Source organism: Pleurodeles waltl, chromosome 2_2 (genome assembly GCF_031143425.1).
Source record: "Pleurodeles waltl isolate 20211129_DDA chromosome 2_2, aPleWal1.hap1.20221129, whole genome shotgun sequence".
Taxonomy (NCBI): Eukaryota; Metazoa; Chordata; class Amphibia; order Caudata; family Salamandridae; genus Pleurodeles; species Pleurodeles waltl.
Window position 1 is genome coordinate 821,779,385 of NC_090439.1, and position 27,717 is coordinate 821,807,101.

A 27,717-nucleotide genomic window follows, 5' to 3' on the forward strand; every position below is an offset into this window, starting at 1 on the left:
ACTTGGGGTACACTACTCAATCCGTGGGACATGGCCTACAAGCCTATGGACGACAACTCCACACATAGGTGACACAGGGCCATGAATAGCTGTACTAGGCAAGCTACAGAGGTGGGGGGCGGGGGCACAGGGCCATGCCTAATGGAGGGGCCTAGCCTACAGAAATCGCCCTGGCCTAGGGATACCCACAGCCCTCCACCCCCACCCAGACACCTCCAATGTGCGCAAAATCAGCAGAATGTGCTTGTACTCACCCCCTTGTGTCTGCTGTGATGTCCTCACGCACCCATCCAAATCGGGGTAGGCCACCGCCAGGATCCGGGACATCAGGGGGGTCAAGGTACGACTGGCACCCCTCCTACGTTGGGAGGCCATCCCCAGCAGAGCCTCCGCGGTCTTCTTGCTCCTGCGGCGGATGTCCTCCCACCTCTTCCGGCAGTGGGTGCCCCGTCTGTTGTGGACCCCCAGGGTCCAGACGTCCTTGGCGATGGCACGCCAAATGTCGATTTTCTGATGGGCGCTGTCCTATGTGACATGTACAGGGGGAGAAAATAAAAAATCATCACCTTCTGCATGCTCGATGTGAGTGGCCCCCCATCCCCACCCTTGCCATGTGGCACATGCTCTCATCTGTCGTTTGATGCATGCCTCATTCGCTCCCCTTCCCACCATCTTTCATTCACCCCACTCAACCCAGGCATTGGCCACAAAGCATGGTCCCAGTGTACTTACCTGTTGGTCTGGAGGACTGTAGAGTAGCGCATACTGGGGGAGGACCCCATCCACGAGTTTCTCCAATTCTTCAGAAGTGAAGGCAGGGGCCCATTCCCCAGTCGCAGCAGCCATTGTCTCTTCCAGACCGAGGTCACAGCAGCACTTGCAGTATAGGTCCTCTCCTGTGGATGATCAGGTATCGAGTGATTAAGCAAATAGAAAATGGCGGTCACGCCCGCAGCGGTGCGTACTGCGGCGGGGCGTACCGCGACCGCCGGCGCACATCGTCATTGGCTCCTGAAACCCATAGGGTTCAATGTTAACCAATGCGGCTTTGCGCCGCGGTCTTCGACCGCCTACCACCACGGTGTGCCACGCCAGCGCATTGACCTCACATCCCACTGTCGCACTTCACAGGTCAGGCAGCCGCCATTTCAAGGGCCCCCATATCTTAATTTCTACTGCGTCACACATGCCTAGGCCTTGCATCAACACTCATACAAGCCATTCAATGCATTGAGAATCGTGTACTGTGCAAGCTGTGGGAACGTACCTGTGGGTTGATTGACTCTGTGCTCCATGTTGTCATTCCTAGGCACCGTCCGCTGGGACTTGCGAGGAGATGGAGGAATCTTCCCGTGTACAGACCGCTGGTGGACCTGTCGACAATGGAAGAAAGACATGTCATACTGACATACAGGCTTGACAGAGCCACTATACAGGAACTGTGTGCCCAGCTGGAGCCAGACCTGATGTCACCCATCCGCCAACCCACAGGGATCCCCCCTCTAGTGCAGGTTCTGTCAGTACTCCATTTTTTGGCAAGTGGGTCATTTCAAACAACAGTGGCCATTTCATCAGGGATGTCTCAGCCTATGTTTTCCAAGGTGTTGTCCAGAGTGTTGTCTGCCCTGCTGAAATACATGCGGAGCTACATTGTTTTCCCTGAGGTGGGCGATTTGGCTACAGTGAAGTGTGATTTCTATGCGCTTGGACATATTCCCAACATCATTGGTGCAATTGATGGGACACATGTTGCTTTGGTCCCTCCCAGCACGAGTGAACAGGTGTACAGGAACAGAAAAAGTTATCATTCCATGAATGTCCAGGTGGTCTGTTTGGCTGACCAGTACATCTCCCATGTAAATGCCAAGTTCCCTGGGTCAGTGCATGACGCGTACATCATGCGAAATAGCAGCATCCCTTACGTGATGGAACTACTTCAGAGACACCGTGTGTGGCTAATTGGTGACTCTAGTTACCCCAACCTGTCATGGCTACTGACCCCAGTGAGGAATCCCAGGACAAGGGCAGAAGAATGGTACAATGAGGCCCATGGGCGTACTAGGAGGGTGATCGAGCGGACCTTCAGCCTCCTGAAGGCCAGGTTTAGGTGCCTCCATATGACAGGTGGATCCCTAATGTACTCACCAAAGAAGGTGTGCCATATCATCATGGCCTGCTGTATGCTTCACAACCTGGCTTTGTGACGCCAGGTGCCTTTCCTGCAGGAGGATGGTCCAGATGGTGGTGTTGTGGCAGCTGTGGAGCCTGCGGAGAGTGAAGAGGAGGAAGACGAAGAGGACGACACAGGCAACAGGGACACAGTAATACAGCAGTATTTTCAATGACATACAGGTAAGAATCAACACCGGCATTTTACATTTACTTAAAGTCTCCTGCCTCTCTACTGTCTGAGTTTCCCCCCAGTATATGTTAACTGAGTTGTGACTTTCCCTTCCAATTTCAGAGATGTGGGCCCCACTCCGTGACCTCTGCTTTGTTTCCCCATGGACTACAGCTGTGTGACAGTGGTATGTTGTCATCACAATGTAACTGGACATTTTGGCATGGTTCTGTGTAATACATTTGTTCAAAAATACAGGCAGACTCCAGAATATTTTTGTGCAATAAGTGTGTTTATTAAAGTGCTCAATTTTGGGTAATTGTTGCAATTCGGTGATGGGTGATGGTGGAGGAATGTCCATGGCAGAGTCCAGATTTTCAGTCTCACAGGTGCATTGTCCATATGCCTGTGGAAGGTGGAGCAGGGGCAGTTTAAGGTTGGACAGGGTGACAATGTGGGACAGTGGGATGACAATCAGGGGGTATCCTTTCCTGGCGGGGGTCTTGGCATCCTACTCTGTCTTCTTCCTAGATCTCAGGCCCCGCTTGCGGGGTGGTTCTCCTTCTGCAGGGGGTCGGGTTCTGGTGGCCTGTTGTTCTTGTGTCGGGGCCTCCTGTCCACTAGCGCCGGCGGAGGTGGTAGCCTGTTCTTGGTCCATGCTAGTGACAGGGGCCCTTTGTGGTGCCACATGGTCCCGCAATGTGCTGACAATCTGATTGAGAGCCACAACGATGGTGCCCATTGGGGAACTGATGTTTCTGAGTTCTTCCCTGAACCCCATAAACTGTTCCTCCTGCAGTACCTGGATCTCCTGGAACCTGGCCAGGACCGTCGCCATCGTCTCCTGGGAGTGGTGGTATGCTTCCATGATGGAGGATAGGGCCTTGTGGAGAGTGGGTTCCCTGGGCCTGTCCCCCCCGTCGCACAGTAGCCCTCCCAGTTCCCCTGTTTCCCTGGGCCTCTGTCCCCTGGACAGTGTGCCCACTACCACTGCCCCCAGGTCCCTGTTGTTGTTGGGGTGGTGGGTTAACCTTGGTGCCCTGTAGTGGTGGACACACCGCTGCTTGACGTGTCCTGGAGACAGAGGCATGGGCCCGCTGGGTGGGTGCTGTGCTGGTGTTCCCAGAGGGGGGTAGGTCTGCTGTGGCCTGTGGCTGTCTGAGGGGAACCGACTGTCCCGAGGTCCCTGATGGGCCGGGCTGGTCATCTGGGTCCAGGGAGACAGAGCTGCTGTCATCACTGTGGCGTTCTTCTGGGGGTGGAATGGACATTTCTGGACCCTCCTGGTCGGTGTCGTGGCGTTCGGGTCCTGCAGGGGTATAAGAGTATGGTTATTGCTTCTGTGTGTGCCATAGCGTGCAATGGGTGGGTGCCCGTGTACCCCAGTGCTGGCATTCCCTTGTGGGGGCTGTTGTGATGGTGGTTTGGGGGGGGATGGGTATGTGCAGTGGGCATGCTTAGGTGATGGGTGTCCATGGTTTGTGGTCGCATGCAGGGCTTGGTGTTGGGATGGTTGGGTTGTGATGGTTAGACATTAGCAAGGAGGATGTGTGATGGGGTGGAGGGGGAGGGTGGGGGTATGATTTGGCATGCCGGTGGGTGGGGGGGATGAAGTAGTTGAGATTAGACTTACCAGAGTCCATTCCTCCGCCTACTCCTGCGAGGCCCTCACGATGCAGGATCGCCAAGACCTGTTCCTCCCATGTTGTAAATTCTAGGGGTTGAGGTGGGGGTCCGCCGCCAGTCTTCTGCACCGCGATGTTGTGTCTGGATACCATGGAACGCACCTTCCCCCGTAGGTCGTTCCACCGCTTCCTGATGTCGTCCCGATTTCGTGGATGCTGACCCACAGCGTTGACCCTGTCCACTATTCTTTGCCATAGCTCCATCTTCCTGGCAATGGTGGTGTTCTGCATCTGTGTCCCGAAGAGCTGGGGCTCTACCCGAACTATTTCCTCCATCATGACCCTGAGTTCAGCGTCTGAAAACCTGGGGTGTCTTTGGGGTGCCATGGGGTGGTGTGGATGAGGTGTGGGGTGGTGTTTGTGGTGATGAGTGTGGTGAGTGTGGTGGTGTGTGGTGTTTTGTGCGTGGATGTTGTGTGAGTGATGGTGTAATGTGCCTGTGAATGCTCTGTACTAGCTGGTGGTGTCTCTCTCTGGCCTTAGTCAATAAATGGTGGTCGTAGGGGTTTGTGGGTGATGTGGGTGTGTGTTTTATATTGTGTTGGGTGTATGGGAGTGGTGTTTGTATGTGTATCAGGTGTGTGTATTTCAAAATGTCCAATGTGGCAGTGTTTTGTAAATGTGTGTGTATTTTGACCGCGGCGGTGTGTACCGCCAATGGAATACCGCGGTTGAAAGACCGCCGCGTGGATTCGTGGGTCGGAATGGAATGGGTGTATTTCTGTTGGCGTGACGGTGGAGGTTTGGTCCTCGCCAGTTTTTCGCTGGCCGTTGGTGTGGCGGACTTTTGTGGATGTCGGGTTTTTGGCGGTTTGCCTGTTGCGGCTCAGAATGACCGTGGCGGTTTCCCGCGCCCGCGGCAGTGTTATGGCGGTCTTCTGACCGGCGGTAAGCGCCTTTTACCGCCGAGGTCAGAATGACCCCCACTGCCCAGTCCTCAATGTCTGTGGGCCACAAGGCCACATCACATAGGCCAAGGCCCCACCTCACTCCTGCAACAACACAGAGAGAACACTGCAGGGGCATCAGGTTGAAAATACACAGGCACCTCAGGAGGATGGGGAAGGGGGGGCACCTCAGCCGGAAGATGGCACAACGCCACTGGTCCTGGAGGGGGCTACATGCCCTGTGCGATGTCCTGGGCAGTGCAAAGCCACAGTCTCTCAAGTGGGTGGTTTGCCTACTGCTTGGTCCTGAGGAGTGCAAGGCCACAGTCTCTCAAGTGGGTGGTTTGCCCACTACTTGGTCCTGGGGAGTGCAAGGCCACAGTCTCTTTAGTGGATGGCTTCTTCCACTGGTTCTGGAGGAGACATTGTGCCCTGTGATGCAGATCTTGGGGAGTGCAAGGTCAGTCTCTCACCTGGGTGTCACACCTACAGGATTTGCAGGGTCCAGGACGCACTACAGCCCATGGAGGTAGGCCTACACACTGCCCGCTGGCAGTGACGGCTGCTCAGTGGTAGCAGTGGCGTGGCTGGTGTCGGGGCTGGCAGTGGTGGTGGTAGGCTCTAGTCCTTCCCCTGCAGCCTTGGACGGCTGCCCACTGAGGCTGCTGCTGCTGGCAGTGATGCTGGTGGCAGTGCTGGTGGTGATGCTGGCAGTGGTGGGTGTAGGCTCCAGCCCTTCCCCTGCAGCCTCAGATGGCTGCCCACTGGGGCTGCTGGCAGTGGTGCTGGTGGCGGTGCTGGCAGTGGTGGGGGTGGGCTCCAGCCCTTCCCCTGCAGCCTCGTACAGCTGCCCACTGGGGCTGCTGCTGCTGGCAGTGGTGCTGGTGGCGGTGCTGGTGGCAGTGCTGGTGGCGGTGCAGGCAGTGGTGGGGGTAGACTCCAGCCCTTCCCCTGCAGCCTCTGACGACAGCCCACTGGGGCTGCTGCAGCTGGCAGTGGTGCTCGTGGTGGTGCTGGTGGCGGTGCTGGTAGCAGTGCTGGTGGCAGTGCTGGTGGCAGTGGTGGCAGTGGTAGGGGGAGGCTCCAGCCCTTCCCCTGCAGCCTCGGATGGCTGAACAGCCATGGTTGGTGGTGGGGGCTCCGAATGAGTCCCAGCACCAGGCCTCCTGTCCTTCCTGCCTGCAGGTGCAGGCCTCTTGCCCTTCCCTTTCGCAGCTGGTGTGCCACCTTGCCCTTCCCTTTCACAGGTGGTGGTGCCTCCCTGCCCTTTCCTTTCGCAGCTGGTGGTGCCTCCTTGCCCTTCCGTGATGCACCTGGTGCAGGCACACTTTCAGTGCTGCTGGCTGGTTCCCGGGATCCTCTCCCACCTGCAGTAGTTGTCGACACTTCTGTGGCCGTGGACTGGGTGGCTGAGGTGCTCGCCTGGGTTCTGACAACCCTGGCCCAATGTGAAGGATGGGGGTAGGGGTAGGGAAGAGGTCAAGGGTGGAGAGGAAAAGCTTCTTAGGGACATTGGGGTGGGAAGAGGGTGAAGGTTTGGAAGTGGAGGAAGAGGAAGTGGTTGTAGGAGGTGTCTGTCTGCTGTGTTTGGGTACAGGTGCATGGGCTGGATGCTATTGTGAGGTGGATGGCTGTTGGGTGTCTGAGTGCTTGCGTTCGTGTACTTTGGGAGGAGGGGGCACAGACATAGTGGGAGAAGACACAGGAGATGTCCGTGTGTATGTGGGGGTGGTAACTGCCAGTGAGGGGTGTGTAGTGATAGGCGTGCTGGTAATGGAGCTAGTGGATGAGGATGTAGTGCATGCAGGTGTGAGTGGGGACACTACTGGGATGGAGGTGGACGAGGAGGAGGAGGGAGACATAGTGGAGGCAGTGGATGTTGATATGTCTGAATCTGGATGGTGTTTGTGTGAGCGCCTGTGGGATGATGTGTGGTGCTTGTGTTTGCCTGACCAACTCCTGTGTGTTGTCCTGTGTGCATGCAGGTCTGCCTGTGTGCTTGAGATAGGTTGGGGTTGAGGGGAATGGGATTGGGCAGAGGAAGTTGGAGGGGGAGGCTAGAAACAGGGACAATGGCTGCCATCAGAGAGGAGGCCAGAGCCTGGATTGATCTCTGTTGGGCTGCCATTCCAGAGTGAATGCCCTCCAGGAATGCATTTGTTTGTTGCAAATGGCCTGTCAGCCCCTGGATGGCATTCAGAATGGTTGACTTCCCAACAGAGATGGATCGCAGGAGGTCAATAGCCTCCTCACTCAGGGCAGCAGGGCTAACTGGGGCAGGGTCTGAGGTGCCTGGGGCGAAGGAGATGCCCACCCATCTGGGTGAGCGGGCACGGGAAACACGCTGAGGGGCTGCTGGGAGGGCAGTGCTGGTACGGGGGTGGCGGCTGTACCTGTAGTTGGGGTGGCCACAGGGAGGTTCCATCGGAGGAGGTATCACTGTCAGAACTGTCCCCTCCTGTCTCTGCCATGGTGCTCCCTTCGCCCTCCGTCCCACTGGTGCCCTCACCATAAGTGGATTCGGCCTCCTGGGCCATGTGGGATGCAGCTCCCTCCGTCGCCGGTGCCTCTGCTCCTCCGCCAGATGATGCCAATGCACAGAAGGACAGTGTGACAAAACAAAAAGGGGGGAAAGAAACAAAGGATACACTTGGTCAATGGCTGCAACAACGCCACCGGTGGCGTACACAAAACGCACAGGGAACAGCCCTATGCATTAGGCAATGCACTACCAGTCACAATGCTAGTCACCAGGCCATGGACAGTAATACCTAACGGCAATAACAGCATACCTGAGACCCACAGACCCCTGCCCAGTAGTGGATGCCTACTAGCTTGGTTGGAGGTGGTTCACATCATACCCTGCCCAACATGGGACCTACCCTGCAATGTCCGGCCTGGCTTAGTGGCACCCAAAGGCCAACATCCCCCACCCGGAGACCACCCCACCATGTGCAAGTAGTGTATTGGGAAACTGTACTCCCCCCTTTGTGGCTGCTGTGATGCCCTCAAGTGCCCATCCAGCTCCTAATAGGGCACCACTAGTTTGAGGGCCATCGGGGGGGGAGGGTTCGATGGGCAATTCTCCCTTGTTGGGAGGCCATCCCCAGCTGGACTTCCACCGTCTTCCTTGCCCAGCGTCTTAGGTCCTCCCACCATTTGCAACAGTGGGTGCTCCACCTGCCATAGACCCCCAGGGTCCGCACATCCTTGGCGATGGCACGCTATATACCCTTTTTCTGATGGGCGCTGACCTGCAGATATATACACATAGCAAAAGGTATTAGTCAGACTGTCTGGCCTGTTACAGTCATGTCCCACCATAGCCCTCACATCCCCTTATGCACAGACATTGCCCACTATACATGCGGCACTCAGGGCCCTCCATGCATTAATGCCCCATGCATCATTCTCACAGTGTATTCACCTGTTGGTCTGGAGACCCATACAGCATTCAGTACTGGGGTAGGACCCCATCCACCCGTCTCTGCAACTCCACAGCAGTGAAGGCAGGGCCCCTTTCCCCAGTGACACGAGGCACGGTCTGTTCCAGACACAGGTCACAGCAGCACTTGCAGTGTAAGTCCTCTACTGTTGAAGTTCAGGTAGCAAGTGGGTGAACAGATAGAAAATGGCGGTCACGTCCACGGCGGTGTGTACCGTCACCAGTGGCGTACATCACCATTGACCACTGTAACCCCTATGGTCCAATGGGATCCAATGAGGATGTTGCATGGCGGTTTTGGACCGCGTCCCCCAATGGCGCACAATATCAGAGGAATCACCTCATTTCCACCTGTCCCTCCATACAGGACAGGCGGACACCATTTCGGGGGGGTGAGCAGGCCATGGCACTTAACTGCTTCACAGTACACATAGGCACCATTTTGGCCTATACAACAATATTGTGTTGCAGTCACAACAGGCAATGCAGTGTAGTGATTGTAAATATGGAATACTGACTAGCTACTCACCATTTGCCCCCTAAATTGCAACCGGTGAGGATGAATAGGAGATGGAGACATCCCCCCATGTACAGGCCCCTGGTGGACTTGGCAACAATGGAGGACAGGTGCATTTTCCTCACCTATAGACTGGACAGGGCCACAATCACAGAGCTGTGTGCCCAGTTGGAACCTGACCTGATATCTGCTATCCGTCAACACAACGGGAATCCCCCCTCTTGTGTAAGTCCTATCTATCCTCCATTTCCTGGCACGTGGCTCTTTCCAAGTGACAGTGGGCTTGGCAGCAGGAATGTCTCAGCCAATGTTCTCAATAGTGCTGACCAGAGTATTGTCTGCCCTGATTAAACACATGCGCAGCTACATCGTTTTCCCCGAGGTGAAGGATTTGGCCACAGTGAAGCTAATTTCTATGCTATGGGACACATCCCCAACATTATTGGGGCGATTGATGGTACACATATTGCATTTGTCCCCCCCTCAGAAATGAACAGTTGTTCAGAAATCGAAAGAGCTTTCACTCCATGAATGTGCATATAGTGTGCCTGGCAGACCAGTACATCTCCCATGTTAATGCAAAGTATCCTGTGTCTGTGCATGATGCCTTTATCCTGAGGAATAGCAGCATCCCATATGTGATGGCTCAACTCCAGAGGCACCATGTGTGGCTAATAGGTGAGCCCTGGTTCCCACACAGTAGGTGTTGGTGTATGGGTATGGTGTGGGCACTAATGGTTAGTGTGCGTCTAACAGGTGTCCCTCGATATTTGCAGGTGATTCTGGTTACCCCAAACTCTCATGGCTACTGACTCCTGTGAGGAATCCCAGGACAAGGGCAGAGAAACAGCACATTGAGGCATATGGGTGAACACGAAGAATAATAGAAAGGACATTCGGCCTCCTGAAGGCCAGTTTCCGGTGCCTCCATCTGACAGGTGGCTCCTTATACTACTCACCCAAGAAGGTGTGCCAGATCATCGTGGCATGCTGTATGTTGCACAACCTTGCCTTATGTCGCCAGGTGCCTTTTCTGCAGGAGAATGAGGCTGGAGATTGGCGTGTGGCAGCAGTGGACCCTGTGGACAGTGAAGATGAGGAGGCAGAGGATGAGGATGAGGAGAACAGAAGTGCTATTATAAGACAGTACTTCCAATGACATACAGGTAAGACACTGTAATTACACTTTACATTGACAGTCTTCTATTTGACATTGTCACTGGCAGGCTGATTTTCCAACTTCAATGGCCACTTACTATACCCTTTGGCATCTCTATTTTTAGATATTTGTGTCCCACTATCGCTCCTGGTGTGTTGACTGTAGCCAACTACAGGTCATTCCGATGTATACAATGCTGTACAGTTATATTGCAGTGTTTAAAGCTTGTTAAACAAATACATGGTTAAATGATTTGACAGACTCCATACTTGTATTATTCAAATGGGGTTTATTTAAGTGCTAATGATTAGAGGGGGATGTGCAATGGGCTGGGGTGATGATGGGGGAAAATCCAGGATAGAGTGCAGTCTATTTGTATCACAGGTGCATTTGTCCGAGGGGACATAGGAAGTGGAGCAATGGCATTTCAAGGTGGACAGGGTGACAGAGTGGGACACTAGGGTGACATTCAGGAGAGTCTTATTTCCTGGTGGGGATCTTGGCAATAGTCTCTGGCTTCTGCCTGGATCACAGGGACCGTTTGCGGGGCAGTTGTCCTTCTGCAGGGGGTGGGATGCTGGTGGCCTGTTGTTCCTGTGGCGGGGCCTCCTGTCCACTAGTGGTAGCGGAGGTGGAAGGCTGTTCATCGTTTTGGCTAGTGTCAGGGGCCCGGTGGTGTGCCACTGCCTCCCTCATGGTGTTGGCCATGTCTGCCAGCACCCCTGCAATGGTGACCAGGGTGGTGTGGAAGTCCTTCAAGTCCTAACTGATCTCCAGGTACTGTCCCTCCTGCAGCGGCTGGGTCTCATGCAACTTGGCCAGTATCTGGCCCATTGTCTCCTGGCAATGGTGGTATGCTCCCAGGATGTTGGTGAGTGCCTCCTGGAGAGTCGGTTCCCTAGGCCTGTCCTCCCCCTGTCACACTGCAGTCCTCCCAGCTTCCTTGTTGTCCTGTGCCTCTGTCCCCTGAACCGTGTGCCCTCCGCCACTGACCCCAGGTCCCTGATCGTCCTGTGTTTGTGGGGTAGCCTGGAGTCTCTGTAGTGGTGGACACACTGCTGATTGACGTGTCCTGGGGACGGAGGTATAGGCCCGCTGGGTGGGTACTTTGGTGGTGTTTCCTGAGGGATAGGCTCTGTGGTGGTATGGGACTGTGCCTGGGTAACCTCCGGAGATCCCTGATGGGCCAGGTTGGTCATCCAGATCCAGGCGTCCAGAGCTGCTGCCATCACTGTGGGCCTCTTCTGGGGGTGGACTGGAAGTTGCTGGTACCTCCTCTCTGGTGACGTTGGGTGGGGGACCTGTGGGGATGTAAATGCAGTCTTATTGTTTCTGTGTGTGTCATCTTGTGCATGGGTGTGTTGCCCTGTATGGTTCTTATTGTCCTGGCAGCTTTGCCTTGTGTGAGTAGTGATTTTGTTGGCTAGGTGATTCTCTCTAATGTGCATGCTTTAGTGATGGGTGTCCTTACAGGTCTGTGATGGGGTCCGTTCATTGGTGTTACATGCAGGGCTTGGTATTGGGAGGGGTGGGTTGTGATGGTGGGGTGTGTGGGAGGTGGTGGAGTGATGGGAGTGAGGGTAAGGGTAGGCGTATGTGATGGCATGCAGGTAGAGTGGGTGATAGTAATATAGATTTGACTTACCAGAGTCCAGTCCTCCTCCTACTCCTGCCAGGCCCTCAGAATGCATGATTGCCAAGACTTGCTCCTCCATGTTGCTAGTTATGTGGAAGGAGGTGGGGGTCCACCACCAGTCCTCTCTACAGCTATGTGGTGTCTTGCTGCTGTGGAACGCACCTTCCCCGTAGGTCGTTCCACCTCTTCCTGATGTCATCCCTTGTTCTGGGGTGCTGTCCCACGGCATTGACCCTGTCCATGATCCAGCCATAGCTCCATCGTCCTTGCAATGGACGTCTGCTGCACCTGTGATCCAAATAGCTGTGGCTCTACCCAAATGATTTCCTCCACCATGACCCTTAGCTCCATCTCAGAGAACCTGGGTTGTCGTTGTGGTGCCATGGGTGTATTGTGGGTGGTGTGGGTGAGGTGTATGGGGTGGTGTGTTGGGATGTGTGATGTAAAGTGCGTGGATGGTGTATAGGTGATAGTGGTATGTGTCTGTGGTATTGTCTGTGGTTTTGCTATCTCTCTTCTCGCATTTGTTTGTAATGGTAAAGGGTTGTGGGTATTGTGTGTATGTGTTTTACAGTGGTGTGTGAATGTGGGTGTGGTGTGTGTATGTGTGTCAGGTGTGTGTAATTCAAATTGTCCAATGTGGTGTTGTTTTGTTAGTGTGTGTGTATTTTGAGTACGGTGGTATGTAGCACCAATGGTTTAGCGCCATTAAATGTCCGCCGTGGTGATTCATGGGTCATAATGCTGTGGGCGGAGTTCTGTTGCCGCAACAGTGTGGGTTTTGGTATCGCCAGTTTATCACTGACCTCACTGACCTTTGGGCTAGCAGACGTGTGTGTGGCTGTATAGTGACGTATTGCTATATGTGGGTCATAATAGGGCGGCGGTAATCTGCCGCCGCTGCAGTATGTTGGCGGTAGTCAGCATGGCTGTAAGTGGGATATACCGCCAATGTCATAATGAGGGCCAATATCTTGTATGATGACCGTTTTCACATCTTTCGTATAAGATGTGCAAACAGTCATAATACAAAATGTTGTGTCCTGTACACTTTTTCAGTAACATTGGGTATGATACTAGTTAGTAATTGAGTATTCACACTTTCAAAGCAAAGGTAGAAGTGTTGGTGAATTAGTCCCACAGGACATTTGTTTTGCTTATTAATTTAGGGATCTTAGGCAGTAGTTCACAGAATGTTTGCCTTAGTTTCAATAGTAGATATGTTCACTCAGTTCGAAGGAATGAGGCCTCAGAAGGCATTCTCGGACACCCTGAGCTTGCATCCACAAATTGGAATGAGTTAGATTTAGCACAGAAAGTGAGATGATAGCGCATGAAAGACATGTTTTCTTGAGCTTTAAGTAACTAGAAATGGAAGACATTAGTATAGGTTCATTTGGCAATTATGCATGATTAGTCAAGGCTCTGATGAGGGTATAGACATGAACGGGCACAAAAAGCTTACAGAAGGTGTGCTTTCACAGGGATATCGCATAGGTAGAAGGCAGATAGTACAGATATTACAGATACATATGCCATGTCTTCACCTTCACATTCAATATCGGGGGCGAGTGCAGCTCCAATGGGTTTGAATACATATTCAAACCCATTGGAGCTGCACTCGCCCCCGATATTGAATTAATATGGCACAACTGGATAAATGCAAACTCTGTCAGAACTTAGTAGATGTTCATTTGGTTGTATGATAAGTGCATTACAGTCACACCACTGGACTTAACGGTGAATGGAAAATATGCTATGTTCTCACAGACTACACTATGGTGGTCATTCCGACCTAGGCGGGCGGCGGTTGCCGCCCGCCCGTCGGAAGCCGCCTGAATACCGCCCCGCGGTCAATAGACCGCGAGGGGTATTCTGACTTTCCCGCTGGGCCGGCGGGCGATCTGATTCAGATCGCCCGCCGGCCCAGCGGGAAAGCGCCTTCCACAAGGAAGCCGGCTCGGAATCGAGCCGGCGGAGTGGAAGGCGTGCGACGGGTGCAGCAGCACCCGTCACGCTTTTCAGTGTCTGCATCGCAGACACTGAAAAGCCTAGTTGGGCCCTGTTAGGGGGCCCCTGCCGTGCCCATGCCATGGGCATGGGCACGGCAGGGGCCCCCAGGGGCTCCGCGACCCCCCCTACCGCCATCCTGTTCATGGCGGCTTTCCCGCCATAAACAGGATGGCGGTAGGGGGGGTCAGAATCCCCTCGGCGGCGCAGCGAGCTGCGCCGCCTTGGAGGATTCTAAGGGTCAGTGGAAAACCGGCGGGAGACCGCCGGTTTTCCCGTTCTGACCGCGGCCAAAGCGCCGCGGTCAGAATGACCAAGGGAGCACCGCCGGCCTGTCGGCGGTGCTCCCGCCCCCGTTGGCCCTGGCGGTAGAGAACCGCCAGGGTCAGAATGAGGGCCTATGTGTTAAAAATTACCGTTCTTCATAGTTTATGCTGTTCTCTTTAGGGACCTTCTGCAGTATTCCCCAGCATTTTGCCTTAGTTTCAAAGGTAGGTATGCTCACTCAGTTCGAGGAATGACTTGCATCTACAAACTAGAAGGATTTGGATTTACCACAGTGAGTGCACTAAAGACGCATGTACACATGTCTTCCTGAGCCTCATGTGACTACAATGGGAAATCTTAGTAAAGGTTCACTAGGCATGCTTTCGGCAATGTTCAGAAAGAAAGAGTTGCTTTCTTGACAGGTGGTAAAATGTAGTCAAACTATTTTGATGCTGTGGCAGATGAATGTGATAGGCCCTTTTATGGCAGTGGTAGGCTGATGTGAGTGCCTGGTTTGGTTGTATTGGGCTGTCAGATGGTGGTATGAAATTCTTGTGTGTGGCATGTGAATGGACAATGAAGTTGTTTGTGCCTTGAAATAGCTTTATGGCTTACCTTCAGAAGTCTTGGTTTCGATATTCAGATACTTTGATAAGTATTTTTGCATTGAATCCATCATTTCTGAAGGTACTAAAACCAACCAGTGTAAGCAGAGGATTAACTTAAAAACATTTGTACCAGATTTATATCTGTGAAGGTAAGATGTCTCTCACTAAGAACTCCTTTTTTCTCATCATGGGTAGCTGTGGATTTTGGGTCCTAGCTCAGCCAGCACCTAGGCAAACCTGCACAGTTCCTAAAACTAGACAACCCTGGGAGTCCAGGAGTGCATAACTTGTGTGGCTCTCATCAGGTAATATTACCCAGAAGCCCTTGCACAGGTCAAACTTTGGAAAGAAACATACATTTTCATTGTATTTCTGTGATGGAAAGATGTGGAATGTGCGTGAAGTCACAGGTTTCCTACCACACTGAGTTCCACATGTCTCCCAATAAGAACGGTACCCCACTGTGTGGATGGCTCAAGAGAAAAGGACACAAAAGGCCCTGAATCACTATATTGAGAGATAAGCAAAAGGGAATTTGTGGCCATGCTGTGGCTCTACCTATGCAAACCTATGAACCACAGACATTTTTGAAAACTAGAAAACGTAGAGAGTCTGAGGTTCTGTGTCCCAGAAGGTTTTCTTACCCACAATGTTCTACAAATCTCAAACTCTGACTGAAATCACACATTTACTTTCCATTTCTGTGATGGAAAGTTCCAGAATCCATAGGAATACACAAAATTCCTACCACTCTATATTAACCCACTTGCCCTGATAAAAATGCTGCTGAACTTGTGTGGAAGGGCCTAGTGCCCACAACAGGAACAACTCAAATCAAGGTCAATAGGAGCCCTCGGCAGAGGACTTCCATTGATCTTGGTTTGATCAGTTTCTGTCACTGACACTAGGCCAACCCACACAAGTGAGTGTGTCATTTTTATCAGGTGATTTGGAGTGATGCCAGGTGGATGGGAGTTTGTGGCTCCCTGCAGTTCCCAGAACTTCCCATCACAGAAATGTGAGGAAAAGGTGTTTTTAGGCAAAGTCTGAGGTTTGATACCCACGCAATTCAGCCCACCCTGGATACCCCTCGGTGTCTAGTTTTCAAAAATGTATAGGCTGGCTTGGTTTCCTTAGGTCCGGCTGAGATATGGTACACAATCTAGAGCTACCAACAGTGGGAGAAAAGGATCAGTTTTCAGTGGAAAAATGTAATGTGTCCATGGTGCGTTTTGGGCTGTTTCCTATCGCAGTCACCACGCCTACCCACACAAGTGAGGAACCTTTATTATCATGAAACTTGGGGGAAAGCTGGGTGGGTGGAAGTTTGTGGCTCCCCACAGATTCCAGAACTTTCCATCACAGAAATGTGAGGAAAATTTGTTTTTTAAGTCTAAGTTTGAAATTTGCAGGGGATTCTAGGTAAAAAACCTGGTGTGATCCATTCAAGTCAGCTAACTTGGATACCCCACACAAGTGAGTGTACCATTTTTATCAGGAGACTTGAAGTAATGCCAGGTGGATTGAAGTTTGTGGCTCCCTGCAGATTCCTCACCGAAATGTGAGGAAAATTTGTTTTTAAGTCAAAGTCTGAGGTTTGCAAAGAATTCTGGATAAATAAACATGGGGATAACCACGGAAGTCAGCCCACCATGGATAGGTGTCTAGTTTAAAAAAAATTACAGGTTGGCTAGATTTCCGTAGGTGTCGTTTGAGTTAGGGTCCAAAATCTAGAGCCACCCACATTGGGAAAAAAGGGTCAGTTTCCTGTGGAAAAATGTGATGCAACCATATTGCTTTTTGAGCCCTTTCCTTTCCCAGCCACCAGGTCTACCCATATAAATGAGGTACCATTTTTATCGGGAGACTTGAGGAAATGCCTGGTGTAAGGAAGTTTGTGGCTACCTGCAGATTTGGCAAGGTTTGAGGTTTGCAGGGGATTCTGTGTAAAAAATAGTGACACCCACACAAGTCAGCCCACCCTGGATACCCCTAAGTGTCTAGTTGTCAAAAATTATATAGGTTGGCTAGGTTTCCCTAGGTGTCAGCTGACGTAGGGTCCAAAATCTAGACCTATCCACATTGGATAAAAGTGTCAGTTTCCGGTGAAAAAATTTGATGCATACATGATGCATTTTGGGCTCATTCAAGTTGCAGGTGCTAGGTCTACCCACACAAGTGAGGTTCCAGTTTTATTGGGAGATCTGAGGAATAGCAGGTGTAAGGAAGTTTGTGTCTCTCCATAGATTCCTGGACGTTCCATCACAGAGATGTGAGGAAAATATATTTTTAGTCAAAGTTTGAGGTTTGCAAAGGAAAGGGTAGGTCGCTCCCCCTGCCGCTGCAGCTCCACCAGCCCAGGCTCCTGAAACCTCCAAGCAAGTCCTGCGAAACTACAGTAAGTACTCCCCCCGCCCAGCCCCTCGCCCTGCCCCGCGCTACTCACCTCTTCTCCTGTGCCTCTGTCTTCTGCCTTCCGCTCTCCCCTCCTACCTCTCTCCGCTCCTCCGCCGTCCTTCTTCCCTTCGCTCTCTGCTCCTCTTCTGCAGCCCTCTTGCTGCGTGTTCTGCTCTTCCTCTGCCCCGCTCCTCTTCCTCACCGCGTTCTCTTCCTGCTTCTTTCCCCATCTTTGGTCTTCTTCTGTGTTCTTCATCTGTATTCTTCATCTATGTTCTTCTTTCTTCCCTGCACCCCGTCCTGCGTGTTCTTTCTTCTTTCTTCATCTGTGTTCTTCATCTGTGTTCTTCTTTCTTCCCTGCACCCCATCCTGCGTGTTCTCTCTTCTTCTTTGTCCTTCTTCTGTGTTCTTCTTCTGTGTACTTCATCTGTGTTCTTCTTCTGTGTACTTCATCTGTGTTTCTTCCTTCTCTTCTGCACCGCGACCTGCGTGTGCTTTCTTTCTTCATCTGTATTCTTCATCTGTGTTCTTCGTATCCTCTGCTTCTCAGGTCTCTCCTCTTCTGCCTGACTCCTCTTCCTTGACTCTTCTCTCCTCCTCTTCTTTACCCTTCTTCTTGGCTCTTCTCTCCTCTGTTCCTGACTCCTCGCTCCTCTTCTTCTTTACCTTTCTTCTTGGCTCTTCTCTCTTCTGCTCTTCTGCTCCTGACTCCTCGCTCCTCTTCTTCTTTACCTTCTTCTTGGCTCTTCTCTCCTCTTTTCTTCTGTTCCTGACTCCTCGCTCCTCTTCTTCTTTACCTTCTTCTTGGCTCTTCTTTCTTCTGTTCTTCTGCTCCTGACTCCTCGCTCCTCTTCTTCTTAACCTTCTTCTTGGCTCTTCTCTCTTCTGTTCTTCTACTCCTGGCTCTTCTCTCTGTCCTTCCTTACTCCCCTCCACCTCTGTAACCACCCCTCCCCTATCTTCCTATCTTTCTTCCTTACTCCCCTCCACCTTTAACCCCCCCTCCCCTATCTTTTCTCCCCTCCCCTCCCCTCTACCTGACCCCCTCACCCTCCGCTTTCCCGCCGCCACCTCCTGCTCGCCCCGCCCCCCCTGCTCCCATTCGTCGCCCTCCCTCCCGACCCCCGCCCCCAGCTGACCCCTCCTCCCCCCTCCTCCCCCCTCCTCCCTCTTATGGCGGCCGCTGCGCGACAGAGTTAGCGACCCTTGACCCAAGGGTAGGTCGCTCCCCCTGCCGCTGCAGCTCCAACAGCCGAGGCTCCTGAAACCTCCAAGCAAGTCCTGCGAAAATACAGTAAGTACTCCCCCCGCCCAGCCACTCGCCCTGCCCCGCGCTACTCACCTCTTCTCCTGTGCCTCTGTCTTCTGCCTTCCGCTCTCCCCTCCTACCTCTCTCCGCTCCTCCGCCGTCCTTCTTCCCTTCGCTCTCTGCTCCTCTTCTGCAGCCCTCTTGCTGCGTGTTCTGCTCTTCCTCTGCCCCGCTCCTCTTCCTCACCGCGTTCTCTTCCTGCTTCTTTCCACATCTTTGGTCTTCTTCTGTGTTCTTCATCTGTATTCTTCATCTGTGTTCTTCTTTCTTCCCTGCACCCCGTCCTGCGTGTTCTTTCTTCTTTCTTCATCTGTGTTCTTCATCTGTGTTCTTCTTTCTTCCCTGCACCCCGTCCTGCGTGTTCTCTCTTCTTCTTTGTCCTTCTTCTGTGTTCTTCTTCTGTGTACTTCATTTGTGTTCTTCTTCTGTGTACTTCATCTGCGTTTCTTCCTTCTCTTCTGCATCGCGACCTGCGTGTGCTTTCTTCTTTCTTCATCTGTATTCTTCATCTGTGTTCTTCGTATCCTCTGCTTCTCAGGTCTCTCCTCTTCTGCCTGACTCCTCTTCCTTGACTCTTCTCTACCCCTCTTCTTTACCCTTCTTCTTGGCTCTTCTCTCCTCTGTTCTTTTGTTCCTGACTCCTCGCTCCTCTTCTTCTTTACCTTTCTTCTTGGCTCTTCTCTCTTCTGCTCTTCTGCTCCTGACTCCTCGCTCCTCTTCTTCTTTACCTTCTTCTTGGCTCTTCTCTCCTCTGTTCTTCTGTTCCTGACTCCTAGCTCCTCTTCTTCTTTACCTTCTTCTTGGCTCTTCTCTCTTCTGTTGTTCTGCTCCTGGCTCTTCTCTCTGTCCTTCCTTACTCCCCTCCACCTCTGTAACCCCCCCTCCCCTATCTTCCTATCTTTCTTCCTTACTCCCCTCCACCTTTAACCCCCCTCCCCTATCTTTTCTCCCCTCCCCTCTACCTGACCCCCTCACCCTCTGCTTTCCCGCCGCCACCTCCTGCTCGCCCCCGCCCCCCTGCTCCCATTCATCGCCCCCCTCCCGCCCCCAGCTGACCCCTCCTCCTCCCCTCCTCCCTCTTATGGCGGCCGCTGCTTGGCCGCGCCGCTGGCGCGCCACTGGCAAGCCCGTCTGCGCCCGTCCGCGCCTGGACCGCGCCCAGCGCCACGACCCCTGGCCCCCAGCACTCCCAAACCCGCAGCACCGCTACGACCCCATCACCCTCCACACCCTCAACCCGGGGCGCTCCAGCACCTGCTTCCAAGCCAACCCGAAACGTACCCACGGACCCTTCGTATGTCATACCTGCAAACTCACCTTCCACCACGAAACCACCACGCCCGCCAGCCCATGCGCCAACAACCTCCTCAAATGCATCCTGATCAACGCACGCTCCGTCCACAAGCACGCCGTTGAACTTTGGGACCTCCTGGACTCCACCGCACCGGACGTCGCCTTCATCACTGAGACCTGGATGAACGCCTCCTCGGCCCCCGACATCGCCATAGCCATCCCCAACGGCTACAAGATTTCCAGGAGAGACCGCACCAACCAAGTAGGGGGAGGAATCGCCATCGTCTTCAAGGACTCCATCAACGTCACCACCTCCACCGAAGACACCCTCCTCACCACCGAACACTGCACTTCCAGATCCAAACCGACCCCAGGACCACCCTCAGAGGAACTCTCATCTACAGACCCCCTGGACCACGCGCCCTCTTCAGCGACTCTATCACTGACTTCATCTCCCCGCACGCCCTTGCCTCGCCGGACTACATCCTCCTCGGTGACCTCAACTTCCACCTGGAGCAAAACAACGACCCCAACACCACCGCCCTGCTCGACAACCTCGCCAACCTCGGTCTCAAGCAACTGGTGATCACCCCCACCCACATCGCCGGACACACACTCGACCCCATCTTCTCCGCCAGCAACCACGTATCCTTCAGCCACTCCTCCACTATACACTGGACTGACCACAGATGTGTCCACTTCACCTTCCGACGCGTGACTCGCCACCTCCGCACTCTACCCATCCCACGCCAACATTGGAACAAAATCCCTGCGGAACAGCTACTCTCCACTCTCAGCGACAACCAACCCACCTTCTCCACCGACCCCAACGACGCAGCCCTCAGCCTCACGCATTGGATCACCAACTGCGCAGACAACCTCGCTCCCCTCAGACGCCTCCCAAGTCAGACCAACACCAAAAAACCTCTCTGGTTCACTGATACCCTCAAGGAATAAAAAAAAAACTGCAGCACCCTCGAGAAAGCCTGGCGCAAGGACCACACCGCAGATAACTTGACTGCCCTCAAGAACACTACCCGCTATCACCACCAACTGATCCGTGCCACCAAAAGAAATTTCTTCACAGACAGACTGGACAAAAACACTCACAACAGCTAAGAACTCTTCAACGAGCTCTCCAACCCCAACGCCAACGCAATCACGCCCTCACAAGACCTCTGCAACTCCCTCGCCACCTTCTTCCATTGTAAGATCACCTACCTACACGACAGCTTCGGACACCAGACCCAGCCAACCACCACAGAACCTACAACCCCAGCCATCACCCTCAACACCTGGACTCACATCAACACGGAAGAGACCAAAGCCACCATGAACTCCATCCACTCCGGTGCCCCATCGGACCCCTGCCCACACTTCATCTTCAACAAAGCCGACGACATCAGTGCCCCGCATCTCCAGACCATCATCAACAGCTCGTTTTCTTCTGCCACCTTCCCCGAGAGCTGGAAACACGCTGAAGTCAACGCCCTACTGAAGAAACCTACGGCGGACCCCAGGGACTTGAAGAACTTCCGCCCCATCTCGCTCCTCCCCTTCCCTGCCAAAGTCATAGAGAAGACAGTCAACAAGCAACTTACCAACTTCCTTGAAGACAACAACCTTCTCGACCTCTCGCAGTCCGGATTCCGAGCCAACCACAGCACAGAAACCGCCCTCATCTCAGTCACTGACGACATCAGAACTTTGGTGGACAACGGAGAAACAGTCGCCCTCATCCTCCTCGACCTCTCGGCTGCCTTCGACACCGTCTGCCACCGAACCCTAATATCCCGCCTCCGCTCCACCGGGATCCAACGACTGGCCCTGGACTGGATCACCTCCTTCCTCTCCAACCGCTCCCAAAGAGTCTACCTCCCACCCTTCCGCTCAGACCCCACGAGATCATCTGCGGCGTCCCACAAGGCTCCTCGCTCAGCCCGACTCTCTTCAATGTCTACATGAGCCCCCTCGCCGACATCGTACGCAAGCACAGCATCATCATCACCTCCTACGCCGACGACACTCAGCTGATACTTTCCCTCACCAAGGACCCCACCAGCGCCAAGACCAACCTGCAAGATGGAATGAAAGACGTCGCAGATTGGATGAAACTCAGCCGTCTGAAACTGAACTCAGACAAAACGGAAGTCCTCATCCTCGGAAACACCCCGACCGCCTTGGACGACTCCTGGTGGCCCACGGCCCTTGGCACCGCACCAACCCCCTCAGACCACGCACGCAACCTCGGTTTCATCCTGGACCCACTTCTCACCATGACCAAACAAGTCAACGCCGTATCATCCTCCTGCTTCCTCACCCTCCGCATGCTCCAAAAGATCTTCCATTGGATCCCCGCCGACACCAGAAAGACCGTGACCCACGCCCTCATCACGAGCCGCCTGGACTACGGCAACACCCTATACGCAGGAACCACTGCTAAACTACAGAAACGTCTGCAACGAATTCAAAACGCCTCCGCCCGCCTCATCCTCGACATACCCCGCAACAGCCACATCTCCGCCCACCTGAGACACCTGCACTGGCTTCCCATCAAGAAAAGGATCACCTTCCGACTCCTCACCCACGCACACAAAGCCCTCCACAACAAGGGACCCGAATACCTCAACCGTCGCCTCAGTTTCTACACACCCACCTGTCAACTTCGCTCCGCCAACCTCGCTCTCGCTGCCGTCCCTCGCATCCGCCGCACCACGGCAGGTGGGAAATCCTTCTCCTACCTGGCGGCCAAAACATGGAATTCCCTCTCCACCAACCTCAGGACCATCCAGGACCACTCCGCATTCCGGAGGCAACTGAAGACCTGGCTCTTCAAACAGCAGTAACCCCTTCCCCCTAGTGCCTTGAGACCCGCACGGGTGAGTAGCGCGCTTTATAAATGTTTATGATTTGATTTGATTTGGAAATAAAATGCAGTGAGACCCACACAAGTCAGCCCCCCTGGATGCTCATAGGCTAGGTTTCCTGAGGTGCCGCCTGAGGTAAGGTCCAAAAGCTGAACTACCTATATTGGAAAAAAGGGTCAATTTGTGGTGGGAAAATGTGATGCACCCATGATGCGTTTTGGGCCGTTCCCTGCTGCGGGCAATAGGTCTACCCACAACAAGTGAGGTACCATTTTTACCAGAAGCATTAGGGAATGCTGGGTGGAAGGAAGTTTGTGGATCCCCTCAGATTCCAGAACTTTTCATCACAGAAATGTGAAGAAAATGTGTTTTTTTAGTCAATATTTGAGGTTTGCAAGGGATTCTGTATAAAAAAAAATGGTGAAACCCATACAGGTCAGCCCACCCTGGATAACTCTAAGTGTCTAGTGTTAAAAAATATACAGGATGTCTATGTTTGCCTAGGTACCGGAGGAGCTAAAGTCAAAAATTTAGAGCTACCAACAGTGGATAAAAGGTTCACTTTTCAGTGGAAAAATGTGATGCATACATGTTGCGTTTTGGGCCATTGTTGCAGGCACCAAGCCTAACCACACAAGTGTGGTATCATTTTTATTGGAAGACTTGTGGGAGCATATAATAGTAGAACATTTGTTATTACCAATTGGATTCCGCTGCATTTGTGCTTTTAAATGTAAGCCAGTGTATTTGAAAGAAGACATTTTGAAAAATACCCTCTAAGTCATACACTAGATTGGGTACCCACAAATTCAGAGATGTACAAATACCCTCTGTTCCCAAACGCCATATCTAGTGATCATTTCAGAAATACATAGGATTTATTGATATCTATTTTTCAGTCTGCCTATTTAACTATTTGAATTGGTCTGTACTCTGTACTCAATGAAAAAACAATGTACAGTGCAGATTAGTTGTTGGCCCTGGGAACCTTGGGTTCTAGGAGAACCTACAAACCTTTATATCCTCACAAATAGAAGAGTCTAGCAAACTTAATTGTATACTGATTTTGTGAATTGGCCATTGTGACAAAAAGTTACAGATGAAAATGTTGTCACAAATGGTTGTTTTCCAATATTTCTTTATTTTAACAATTTGTTTTTCCTTAGGAGAATCTTGAGGGATCAGCTGAATTTGAAATTGTGTCTACCTTTCGAAAATCTATAGCTTTCCTAAATCACCCAGGGGTTTCACACTAATTTCCACCACAAACTGAAAGTAGGTTGAGACCACAAAAAACAGGAAAATGGGCTACCTCTTAAAAAAACTGCCAACACTGTAGTAGAAAATTTGTTTTTTTTATTCAATTCTGCATGTTCCTGAACGTTGGTAAGATGGTGACTTTAGTACAACAAACTGTTTGTGGATGCCATTTTTGAGAAAAAACCCAGACACTTTTTCCCTATTTTTCTCAAAAAGCTCAATGTTTGCTTTACTTTTCCTATTGTCTCAGTCTTCTCCATGGGAATCCACACACCCTGGGTACGTTTAGAATCCCCACGATATTGGGGGAAAAAAAGACACAAATTGGACATGGATACCTTATGTGGAAAATAAATTATGGAGCCCAAAGTGCAAATTACCCTAAATAGCCAAACAAAAGGGCTCAGCACGAGGGGGTGTACCCCAGGAGCTAAGGGGTTAAAAAGGAAGGTTTGGGCCTGGCAAAGAGTTTATTTTGCCAGGTCGATATGGCAGTTTAAATCCACACACACACACACACTAAAATGGCAGGCCTGAGACATTTTTAAATAGCTACTTCAGTGGGTGGCACAATCAGAGCTGGAGGCCCACTACTAGCATTCAATTTACAGGCCCTGGGGACATGTAGTACCACTTTACCAGGAACTTTTAAGTACATTAAATATGCCAGTTGGGTATAAGCCAATGTTACAATATTTTAAGGACTGTATACATGCCCTTATCTAGGTTAGCAGTAGCAATGTGTGCAGAGTCCTTGGGCCATTAAAAATGTGATAAACAAAAATGGAGGAGCAAGTCAAAAGGTTGGAGGAATACCACCCTAAGGCTGAGAGGTCTAACATGTATGCCTCTCAGCTGAAAGTGAGGAGAAGTACCCAACCTCTTGGGAGTTCTCATCTATAAAGCAGAAATACCTTGATAGACCATCAGCATTGGCGTGGGCTGACCCAGGACGATCATAAAGTCCATTCTCTTTAGGGAGTGGACTTCCTAAACAGTTTAAGATTGTCACCCCTCATTTATCTGAGCCATCTAAGGGGGGCTGTGGCCTGTCTGAAACAGAAATGAGTCCTAAACAGGTATAGTCTCAGTTTCTTCAGTTCCCAGCCCACAGCAAAGGCCTTCCTTTCAAGTCTCATTCCACCTCTGTCCCGGGGAACTAATCCCCTGCTAAAGAAAGCTAAAAGTTGGTCTAGGCCCTCCTCATTTAACTGTGTTAAAACTGCCCATGTCATGCTCTGAAGCATCTGTCTGCACTTCAAACTCCTTAGAGAAGTCAGGAGCCTTAAGTACGGGTGCTATACATATGGCTTTCTTGAGGGTGTCAAAGACTTCCCTGCAGTCCTCTTTTCTGATCTCCTTTCTGGGCTGCTTCTTTAAAGTCAGCTCTGTCAAGGATGCAAAAATGGTACAAAATCCCTTAACAAACCCCCTACAGTATCTAGTGAAGCACAGGAAGGTCCTCACCTGAATCTGTGTTTTAGGGTTTTTTCAGACCTGGATAGTCCTCACTGTGGCCTAGAAGGACTGTACTTTGTCCTGCCCACCATGTGGCCAAGATACACCACAGAAACTTGCCCTCTCTGACACGTATTGGCCTTGATAGGCAGGCCTATCTGCTGCCGGCCATGAAGCACATCCTGGAGTTGTTGTAAGTATTACTCCCAGCTGATGACAGGTATGTCATTTAAGTAGGCAGCATAGAATGATTCCTTCCTATCAATGACATTGCTGGTCTACCTCTGAAAGGTGGCTGCAACATTCTACAAGCCAAAGGGCATCACCCTAAATTGGCAGTGGTTCTATGGGGTCAAGAATGCAGACCTCTTCTTTGCCCCCTCAGTCTGAGCAATCGTCTGGTACTCTGTTGTGAGATCAAAGGTACTGAGGAACTTGGCAGCACCCAGCCTGTCAATGAGCTCAATCAACTTGAGGATTGGGTGTGCTTCAGACTTCGTGACAGAACTGAGGGCCTCATTTACAATATTTTGTCTCAAGGCATCTCCCCAAAGCTTCTTGCTGTGCAGTTCCGTGTCAAAAGAAAAGAGCATGAATGTGTTTTATCTATGAGATGTGGCGCAATCCTGTCCTCGTCCACTGTGCTGGCACACATTTGGCTGCCATGCGCCAATGCAGGCACCCTTGCACCATTGTTTTTATGCCAGAGGGAACCCCTGTCTGCACAAAAACAATCAGTGGAGGTGTTTCCCGCCTTCTATGAATGCAGCACACATAGAAAGAAATGGGGAGGCATATGTTTTAATGCATTCCGAGGTTTACAAATCCTTGTAGATCTGAGAATACATCAAACTTATTAGGTGTTTCATGGGAACACCCATAGCACCACCAATGAAAAGCTCTGTTTGACACAGAGTAAGGCAACGCAGCAACTTGCATGTGCTGCCTTACTCCATATCTTTAATGTCAATGCCCACCCTCTCAAAGGGAGTGCCAATGACAGGTAATGGGGTCGGGGGAACCTTAAGATTTTTCCCTGACTTCCCACTGGCCTGGCAGGTAGGACAGGAACTACAGAATGATCTGAGGTTGCCATCACCCGGGCCTTTAGAAGTGGGCAACAAGTCTGGCAAAGGCCTTGTCTTGGTCCAGATGTCCTGCCAGGTGGATATCATGAGCCAACCTGAGTAGGAAGGCTCTGTAAAATTGAGGGACTAGCAGCACACCGGCTGCCCCAAGTCCAGAAACCTTAGGCTCACTTTATAGGAGTTCATTCTCCCAATAGACAAGGTGATTGTAGAGGTATCACCTGCTGCCTGGGCCTCCGATTGCCACCTCAATCCCTCTAGAGTGGGCCACTCTTTCTATGCTTTGCAAAAGTCCTCCCTGGTGGGCCCACCTTCAGGACTGGTTTCACATGCTTCTTGCTCTTACTTTTCTTAGCAGCTGCCTAGGCCTTTGTTCCAGGCTCCAGGCGCCAGGCACCCTTGACTCCCTTTCCAGGCAGCCATTGAACTTGTGATTGTACATGCCCATTCAGGCAATCCCAGCATCTCCAAGTGTGACCTAAGCTCTACCTCTTTCCAGATAGAGTACTCCAGGTCATTGCCTAACAGACAATCTACAGCTATGGCAGGTCTCACAGCTACTTTTAGAGAACCTGAGACCCCCCACAAAATGGATTCAGAGTCTGAGATTATGACTTGGTGGTATGAGTTAGGGAGGACCTTCCCTGAGGATACCAGCTGATACTTTACAGAAGTCATGCTGGCTCCTGCGTCCTTTAGAGCTTCCACCCTTTGCCCATTGATGGTGACTCACTGCCTATACTCTGAAGTATTTGCAGGTATATGGACTTTTGGCACCATCTTCTTTTCCCCTAGGGACAATAGGGCAACTTCTGTCTGCTCCACAATGCTAACTACGACCACCTCTTCCCCAAGCGCTACACTCACCAACCCAGATATCAGGCCACCAGCTGGGGGCTGTGCCCTCTCGGGGCATTAGGTTTCTCTCTTGGAGTGCCCATATTTGTAACATACGGTACATTGGAGGACATACCTCCCTGCCTATCAGAGAATACCTTCTTCTTTGGCTCAGATTGGGACTGGTTGGCACTGCTCCCTTAGGACTTGTTTGAGGGCATTTTGAGAACTCCTTACTTTTAAGTTTTTCTTCCCTCTTTCCCCTCTTTTTTCTGGGGGGACTGATGACCACCCTTTAGGGGAGTACCCCCAATGTCTTTTTGGACACTCCAGTGCTAACCCTGAGGCCTGCCTCCTCAGCAAACGTCCTGCGGTCAGTCAGCTTATATCCCACTAGGTGCTGGTGCAGCTCTATCAAACAAATATTTAGTGTGTGCTCCATGAGAGTTAAGGTGTACAGCCCTTTGCAATAGTTAGCCTTGCTGTCCCTCACCCAGCCATTCAGTGTCTTGTTAGAGTAGTCCAAGAAATCCCAGCAAGTCTGATTGGGGAGTTTGTGGCTGTCCCTAGGAATATTTTTCAGTGGTCAGCCCAAATTTAGCTAGAGGAATGGCTTTCATGTGAGTGTACTTGGTGCGGTCCTCTACTTCTA